Here is a 10065-nt window from a genome sequence, read left to right on the forward strand (position 1 = left end):
TATAGTTTTGTTTTATAATAAAGAACGTTTTGAATTGGCCTATACCAGTTGTTGATGTCCTCTCATTTTTGCCACAGGCTATGAGCCGGCCTGTGACAAGTGGGGGCTCATCCATAAGTTAAGGTTAGTTGTACTTATAGTTAGTTTAGTTCAGATTGCCAAGTTTTTGTTTGAGAGGGATGTTTTGGTTTGGCCAATATTGTTGGAGAGAGCATTGAGAGCCATGTGTTCTTTTGGTTCAGTTAGTTTGGTAGCTAAATTTGGTTAGCAATTCACTCTGGGTTTTTCTGGGTTTTTGTTAAAGTGGGAGTCCTCTGCTGTTCAGGCTTATCACCGAGTGTCAGTAGGAGGCTTGTGGTGTTTTTGTTTTAGGTGGCAGTGAACGTGGGTAGAGTGTCCCTTTTCCTTTTCCCTTACATCCGCTCGGGAGCACCTCCGTGGTTATGGGGGGGCCGCCAGTTTCTGGTTGTCTTTTCCACTCCACTGGTTTTGTGTGCATAAAACCCCACCACATGTGACTGCACGAAGACCAGGGCAGTTAGGTAGTTGTTTTTGGAGGATAGTGGGGTGTGGCTCCTGTCCTTGAACCCAGACTAACAGCAGGTGAGTTGTGTATTTTTGTTGAGCATTTGTAATAGTTGTATTGGTTGAGGAAAATGTCTTCCATTCTGAGTGGTTTTGTTCAAGCTCCTTCAGAGGTAGCCTTAGAGTTGTGTACTAAGGAGCAGTTAATTGAAATTGCTGAACATTATCAGATTGAGATTGTTGATAAAAAAATTAAAGACTATTAAAGCAGGGTCTTATGGAAATAGGTGTTTTTTCGGGTCAATCTGCTAGTAGTGAAGGTAGAAGTTTTCAGTCTAGTACTTCATTAACTTTTGAGCAGCAGCGGGAGCTGTTGGGAATGCAGTTGGAGATGCTAATAGACCAGAAGGATTACCACAGTTTGATGTTGCACAGAATCTTCGTTTGTTGCCTAAATTTGATGAGTCAGATCCAGATACATACTTTACTTTATTTGAGCGTATTGCGGAAGCTAGAGCTTGGTCTGATTTGGACATGACTATGTTGTTGCAATGTGTACTTACAGGTAAACCACGTGAGGCTTTTGCAGCACTGAGTGTAGCTGACAGTAAAGTGTATGCTAAAGTTAAATCAGCAGTTCTGAAGGTCTACTAACTTGTGCCAGAGGCATATCGTCAACGTTTTCGTTACAGGAAAAAGTTAGATTCACAAACCTGTTCTGAGTTTGTTCGTGATTTGACTTCTGCATTTAATCGTTGGTGTACAGCTTCAGAAGTTAGTACTTTTGAGGATCTGTCTAATTTGATTGTGTTAGAACAGTTCAAAAATTCTGTGTCTGACCAGGTTGCTACGTACATGAATGAACGTAAAGTTAAGTCTCCAAGTGATGCAGCAGTCCTTGCAGATGAGTACAGGCTAACACATAAAAGCCATTTTGAGTCAAACAGTGACATGTACCATAAAAATAACTTTACTTCCAGGAATAGTAGGTCAATTTTTTTGTAGCTTCTTTCCAAAGGCCTCAACAGAAGTTTGGAGGACTTAAAGCACCGGTGAATGCTAATACCTGTCGCTACTGTTTAGTTGAAGGACATTGGAAGAAAGATTGTCCTCTACAATTTACATTTTTTTACATTTTAGTCATTTAGCAGACGCTCTTATCCAGAGCGACTTACAGTAGTGAATGCATACATTTCATACAATTTCATACATTTTTTTATTTTTTTCCTGTGCTGGCCCCCCATGGGAATTGAACCCACAACCCTGGTGTTGCAAACACCATGCTCTACCAACTGAGCTACAGGGAAGGCTTAAATCAAAAAAGTCAGGTCAAGTTAACCTGCTGTGATGGCAACTCCTGTTTCAGCTTCTGACCACCAGGGTGAGTTTTTTTCAGCCACTAGTTGAGTTTGATTCTCAGTCTTCCCACTGTGATTTTTCAGCCTTTATTTCAGATGGTGTAGTATCCCTGAAAGATGGCAACCAAAATGTTTCGATCAAGATCTTAAGAGACACTGGAGCTTTAGATTATTTTATTCTGAAATCTATTTTGCCATTCTCTAAGGAGTCTGATACTGGCAGATGTGTAATGGTACGTGGTATGGATTTAGTTCCATTCTCTTCTCCTTTACATGAAGTTACCTTAAAATGTGGTCTGGTAGAGGGTGATGTAGATGTTGGGGTTAGACCCCAGTTGCCAGTAGAGGGAGTCCACATGATTTTGGGGAATGATTTGGCAGGTAGTAAGGTGTGGGCAGATGGAAAAGTAAACATCTTTACGAAGCAACCTTCAGTGTCCCCAGCAAGGGTATCTCCAGATCACAACTGTGTATCTCCTGAGATATTTCCAGTTTGTGCTGTTACCCGCGCTGCCTCTCGTAATAAGGTAGAAAGTAAGCCTGAAAGTCTTGAGTTGCCGGTCAAACTCCAGAGAACAGTTGACTAGTTCTAGAGATTCATTGATAGCTGAGCAAAAGGCTAATACTACTTTGGATGATCTGTTTGAGAAAGTTGTTCCTGATTCAGTGGTGAGGAATAGTGCTCAGTGTTACTTTCTTCTTGATGGACTGTTGGTTAGGAAATGGGTTCCACACTATGATCAGGGTCTAGGAGAACCAGTCTTTCAAATAGTTGTACCTACTACTTTGCGAAATAGAGTGTTGCGAACTTCACATGGTGATGTGGCAGGTCATATGGGTGTTCGTAAAACTTATGATCGCGTACTCCGTAATTTTTTCTGGCCACATTTAAAGCGGGATGTAGCTCAGTTTATTAAAACTTGTGATACGTGTCAGCGCACAAGCAAGCCAAACCAGGTTGTAAAGCCAGCACCTTTGTATCCAATACCAGCCGTAGGGCAACCTTTTGAGCATCTTATTATCGATTGTGTTGTGCCTTTACCACGGTCCAAATCAGGTCATAGCTACTTATTAACTGTTATGTGTCAAGCAACTAGATATCCGGCAGCTTTTCACTGCGTACCATAACTTCAAAATCAGTAGTTAAAGCGTTAACTCAATTTATTTCAACATTTGTGATTCCAAAAATCATCCAGTCAGATCAGGGATCTAACTTTACCTCCCATTTATTTGCTCAGGTTCTCAAACAACTTAAAGTTAAACACAATAAGTCTACTGCGTACCATGCCCAGAGTCAGGGAGCTTTGGAACGTTTTCATCAAACTTTAAAATCCTTGCTTTGTGCATACTGTACAGAACTGTCTGCAGATTGGGAGGAGGGGTTACCTTGGTTGTTACTAGCTGCTCGTGAAGTAGTGCAGGAAAGCACAGGGTTTAGCCCAAATTACTTAGTGTTTGGTCATAAGGTGTGTGGGCCTTTAGCAGTACTGCAGGATGGTTGTTTGCCTGAGGAACCACCTTGGAACCTTATTGACTATGTAAATGGTTTTAGGTTCAAGTTGTATAGGGCTGGTGAACTGGCGAAAGAAAAACTAAAATGTTCTCAACAGAAAATGAAACTGAAATATGACGGACAGGCTGAGCTACGTGAGTTTAGTCCCGGTGATCGTGTACTTGCTCTTTTGCCTCTTTTAAGTTCACCTTTTCAGGCAAAATACTGTGGTCCTTTCACTGTGTTGCGCAAAGTGTCAGATTTGAACTATCTTATTGAAACCCCTGGTCATAGGAAGTCCTCTAAATTATGCCATGTGAACCTGTTAAAATGTTATCACTCCCGTGATCTAAGCAAAGTGGAAGGCACTCCAGCAGTGAGGTCAGCATTGACTGCTGCTCCAGTCACTGAATCTTGTGGCTTTAACTTTGGAGGGGGGAGAAGAGGAGGTAGTTAGGGTTTCGGATGAGGTCTTACAAGGTCGGTTGAAAAACTCCCAGACTTTGCAAAACCTTGGGCTTTTGGTAGATCATTTAGACTCTAAGAAACGTGGTGAATTGGTAGCTCTTATTAGAAGCTACCCTGTTTTGTTTTCTGACACTCTATCGAAAACCCACTTAATTGAGCATGACATAGACATCGGAGATGCTAAGCCTATTAAACAGAGATTTTATTGTGTATCTGAGGAGAAAAGACTGCTATTGGACGACGTGGTCGTCTACTCAGACTCCTGGAGAGTGCAAGCCCTGTTTGAAAGACTGGTGTGGGCCAGGTTGCCTATCAATTTGGCCAAGTGTGAGTTTGCCAAAGCTACAGTCACATACCTAGGCAAGGTTGTTGGTCAGGGTGTTGTCTGTCCCGTGGAAGCCAAGGTTCAGGCTGTGAAGCAGTTCCCACAGCCCTCCACAAAGAAAGAACTGATGCGCTTCCTGGGAATGGCGGGGTACTACCGTGCTTTTTGTAAAAACTTTTCGGTAGTAGTGTCTCCCCTGACCAATCTGCTGAAGGCCAAGGCTGAATTTCTCTGGTCCACCCAGTGTCAAGAGGCATTTGGTGCAGTTAAGGCTCTTTTGTGTTTGGCACCTGTGTTGGTAGCACCAAATTTTAAGAAACCTTTCAAATTGCAGGTAGACGCCAGTCAAATCGGTGCTGGGGCTGCGCTTCTCCAGGAAAATGATGACAATATTGAGTGTCCAGTCAGTTTCTTTTCCCGGAAATTTAAGAAGTATCAGAAACTATTCTGTAATTGAAAAGGAGGCTTTAGGTCTCATTTGGGCTTTACAGCACTTCGAGGTCTATGTTGGTTCTGGTTTAACCCCTTTAACTGTGTTCACGGACCACAACCCACTTTTCTGAAGTCCTTGCAAAATCCCAACCAGTGCCTGATGCGTTGGGCTTTGTTTTTGCAACCATTCAACCTGGATATTAGACACATTAGTGGTAAGGATAATATTATTGCTGATGCTCTGTCTCGTGCTCCTTTAACCTAGTTTGTATTTTCTCTCTGTTGAACCCTGCGGGCTGTCTGCGCCTCTTTCCTCTTAATTTGCCCCCCAGGTACCAGGGCTGCTGAGTTGAGGACGGACAGTCAGCCAGGGGACACGGGGCTACTGCTAGGAGCCGGGACTGGTATCTGTTTAGTTTTTTTGTTTGTTTTGAGGAATTTGGATTATGGGTTTATTATGTTGGGTCATAATTTGAATTGAGGGTGGGACCCTCATTTTAAGGAGGGGGGTGTCACGGCTCCTCCTCTGCAGTGCAGTGTGGTTTCCCCTGCAGGCAGAGGAGGGTCGTTAGTGATTGCAGCTGGTGTGATTGGAGCCACCTGGGCTCAGGGTATTTAACAAACTGCTCCACTAACCTCTCTGTCGTCTGTCTCCTCGCTGAGCTTCTGGCTCACTGGGTTTGCTCTCTCTCTCTCTCTCTCTCTCTCTCTCTCTCTCTCTCTCTCTCTCTCTCTCTCTCTCTCTCCCCCTCTCTCTCTCTCTCTCTCTCTCCCCCTGCTCCTCCAGGTATGATCTGTTTTCGTTTGTTACTTTGCTGGTTTAGCTAGTTTCCATTCAGTCATGTTTACACACACATATTCAAGCATCCATGCACCTTCCCTACACCTTACATTATGACATTTCCACACCTCATTCCATTTTCTTTGTTTATAGTTAATAGTTTTGTTATATAATAAAGAACGTTTTGAATTGGCCTATTCCAGTTGTTGATGTCCTCTCATTTTTGCCACAGGCTATGAGCCGGCCTGTGACACACACACACAAACACACACAATGTGCCCCGCAATATGATAACTTTCTGTGTGTGGGTGCGCAGTCAGCGGAGTTCTCTGAATGAGGAGTATGAGGCTCACAATGCCATTGCCTCGGGTGAGAACAAACACACACTCTGCAACTTCCTATCAGTACAATTTTAATTAGAATTAGAGATCAATGTTGGAATTCAATCTCCTATCTATTCCCTGTTGCTTCCCCCCCCCCCTTTAAACTATGTCCTTTGACCTCACCAGGCTATGTGGACCCCCTGCAGTTGTTGAGTGACGGCGTCGCCCAGCTGGTTGCAGTGATTGGCTTCTCTGTGGCCTCTATCTCCACCCCATCCCCTACACCAGGCCTCCTGGCTGCGGACTGCAGGGGTCTAGAGTTCCAACAGGCCATGCCCACCCAAGACACAGCCTTCATACCTAATGATATAGTATATCCTTCATACAGGAGGAGCAGAGCTTATACAGTGCCGTCAGAAAGTATTCAGACCCCTTGACCTTTTTCACATTTTGTTACTTTACAGCATTATTCTAAAATTGCTTAAATTGTTTTTTTTCTCAATCTAAACAATACTCCATAATGACAAAGCAAAAACAGTTTGGCTGGGCAGTTTCTATACATTTTTGCTCATTTATAAAAATGGGCTGTGTGCTCAGGGTTGTTGTCTTGTTGGAATAAAAACCTTTGCCTCAGTCTGAGGTCCTGAGGCTTCTGAAGCAGGTTTTCGTCAAGGATCTCTGTACTTTGCTTCGTTCATCTTTCTCTCGATCCCGACTAGTCTCCCAGTCCCTGCGGTTGAAACACATCCCCACAATATGATGCTGCCACCACCATTCTTCACTGTAGAGATGGTGCCAGGTTTCCTCCAGACGTGACGCTTGGCATTCAGGCCAAAGAGTTCAATCTTGCTTTCATCATACCAGAGAATCTTCTTTTGCATGGTCTGAGAGTCTTTAGGTGCCTTTTGGCAAACTCCAAGTGGGCTGTCATATGCCTTTTTTACTGAGGCGTGGCTTCCGTCTGGCCACTCTACCGTATAAAGGCCTGATTGGTGGAGTGCTGCAGAGATGGTTGTCCTTCTGGAAGGTTCTCCCATCTCCACAGAGGAACTCTAGAGCGCTGTCAGAGTGATAATCGGGTTCTTGGTCACCTCCCTGACCAAGGCCCTTCTCTCCGATTGCTCAGTTTGGCCAGGCAGCCAGCTCTAGGAAGAGTCTTGGTGGTTCCAAACCTCTTCCATTTAAGAATGATGGAGGCTACTGTGTTCTTGGGGACCTTCAATGCTGCAGAAATGTTTTGGTACCCTTCCCCAGATCTGTGCCTCGCCACAATCCTGTTTCGGAGCTCTACGGATAATTCCTTTGACCTCATGGCTTAGTTTTTGCTCTGACATCAACTGTGTGACCTTATATACAGGTGTGTGCCTTTCCAAATAATGTCCAATCAATTTAATTTACCACAGGTGGATTCCAATCAAGTTGTAGAAACATCTCAAAGATGATCAATGGAAAAGGATGCACCTGAGCTCAATGTCGAGTCTCATAGAGAAGGGTCTATCACCTTGATGGTATTATGAGGGTATTGTCATATCTGATTTACCATTTAGAAATGAACACTTACGTAAATAAGGTATTTCAGTTTTTTCCCTTATTTAATCCATTTTAGAATAAGGCTGTAATGTAACAAAATGAGGAAAAAGTCAAGTCTGAATACTTTCCGAATGCACTGTATATCATCACACACAGTGCTCTTTTTGTCTGTGTAGATGGTGAACACTTCAACATGAATGTTGATAATCATGAATGTTTCATATGAGGTGACAATACAGAATATCACCTTTTATTTGAAGGTATTGTCATATCTGATTTACCATTTAGAAATGAAAGCACTTTATGTATCTATTTGAAGGTGTCATAAGTATGTGAACAAATTTCACTTACAGTGTCATAAAGTAGTCAAAAGTGTAGTATTTGGTCCCATATTCTAGCAGATAATGACTACATTAAAGCTTGTGACTCTACAAAGTTGTTGGATGCATTTACAGCTTGTTTTGGTTGTGTTTTGGATTATGTGTTGTCTAATCGGAAGTGAATGGTGAATACTGTGGCAGGTAGCCTCGTGGTTAGAGCGTTGGGCCAGTAACCGAAAGGTTGCTCGATCAAATCCCCGAGCTGACAAGGTAAAAATCTCTAGCTCTGTCCCTGAGCAAGGCAGTTAAACAACTGTTCTCTGGGCACCGAAGACATTGATGTCGATTAAGGCAGCCCCCCGCACCTCTCTGATTCAGAGGGGTTGGGTTAAATGTAGAAGACACATTTCAGTTCAATGCATTCAGTTGTACAACTGACTAGGTATCCCCCTTTCCCTTTACTACTGACTAGGTATCTCCCTAATGTATTGTGTCATTTTGTAGTCACTTTTATTGCAAGTAAGACTAAAAGATGGATAATCCTGAATTAATTGTGAATGATGAGTGCAAACGTTACAGAGGGACAAAGATAATCCCCCCCCCCCCCCCCCAAAATGCTAATCTCCCCCATTATTGTTGAGTTTCGCATGCTTTGGTGTAGCCTCTCTAACTTTATTGAACAAAACATAACCCAAAACACAACTGCATCCAAGGAGTTTGTAGAGTCACATGCTTGATGTAGTCATTGCGTGCTAGGAATATGGTATATTTCAAGTATATTTCACTGGTCACCCCCAAAGCCAATTCTTCCTTTGGCCACCTTTCCTTCCAGTTCTCTGCTGCCAATGACTGGAACGAACTGCAAAAATCACTGAATCTGGAGACTCATATCTCCCTCACTAACTTTAAAAGCACCAACTGTCAGAGCAGCTCACAGATCACTGCACCTGTACATAGCCCATCTGTAAATAGCCCATCCAACTACCTCATCCCCATACTGTTATTTATTTTGCTCCTTTGCACCCCAGTATCTCTACTTGCACATTCAGCTTCTGCACATCTATCACTCCAGTGTTTAATTGCTAAATTGTAATTATTTCACCAGAAGGCGGTCGTAAATTCCAAAGGGAAAGTCCTGCCTCATGGCCACAGTTTTGAGACAGAGTGGTTTCATAGAGAGAAAGGAATTCTTCCACCTCACAGGACGGGGGAACTGAACGACATTTATGTTCTGGAGAAGGTATAAAAGATCAGTGAAGAATCCAGCTACGAACTGGTCTGTTTGGTACAATGTTGTGAAACTCATGAGACAATACGGCCATATTACCATAATAATGTTTATATGATAGCCTCAGCTATGAGGCTTACATCTAAATGGTTGTATAAAATTTATGAATATGGATAAACCTATTTGGAATATGTTGGGATGCTTGTAAGATGTTAATGTGAGAGAATTGTATTTTCTACTTAAAGTTTTACCAAGTCACCGGCACGCCCCCAGGGACACAGACAGGACAAGGGGTCATGTGACAGCCTTTTCTACGTTCAGTATATGAACCCCGACCCAGGGTTTCTTTCCCCAGACCAGCTTACCTCGATAACGAGAGGGCCAAGGTTTGACCATGCATCCCTCTACTGAACTTTAACCATACCACGTGGTTAAACTATTAGACTATCGATACAGACAGAATAATAACAAGTCTTTGATATTAATTACTAGTCTGCAGCTAGGAATTCGGTATCATTGAACGCGACAACCGACGAAACATCCATTCTATAACGACATTAATGAATGTCGCTTTGAAAGATCCATTCTAACCAAGAGAGAGAGAGAACTCTCCAACTGAACCAAACTCTCCAACAAAGATCACGACGACACACTGAGCGTAAATATATATATTGATTGCAATTGTTTCCGAATGAGTGAGCGTTCATGTGCAAAGGATTAGCATATCAATTGTTATAATTTTCAACTTTTAACAAGCCCCCATGTCGGTTTAGCCCACTAGGGCACATTCCTCTACCATTTCTTTGTAATGATACCTACTGTTTTGTATGCTTTGTGTGAATTACTTAGTTTAGTAAATAAATGATTTTAAGACAATTGATGTATGGATGACTTAGTGAAGACTGGGTTCGTGCAGATAACAACAATTTACAACATTTGGAATGAGACTGACGCGAGGTAAAAATACATCATTAAATCAGAAGACTAATCGATCAGATATTATAATATCAAAGTTATATTAGGAAAATTATAACTTTGTAATCTGAATATTTTCCTTGGTGCCCTGACCTCCTAGTAAATTACAGTTACACGATTAATCAGTTAATCGCGTAATAATAATTAGAGTTATTTGATAAACATGTCTTCAGTTTAATGATGCCAAAGACACAACTGTATGTTTGTTTATTCCATGTGTAACTGTGTTGTTGTTTGTCTCGCACTGCACTGCTTTGCTTTATCTTGGCCAGGTCACAGTTGTAAATGAGAACTTGTTCTCAACTAGC

The sequence above is a fragment of the Salmo salar genome, chromosome 19, assembly GCF_965601325.2.
Source record: "Salmo salar chromosome 19, fSalSal1, whole genome shotgun sequence".
NCBI lineage: Eukaryota > Metazoa > Chordata > Actinopteri > Salmoniformes > Salmonidae > Salmo > Salmo salar.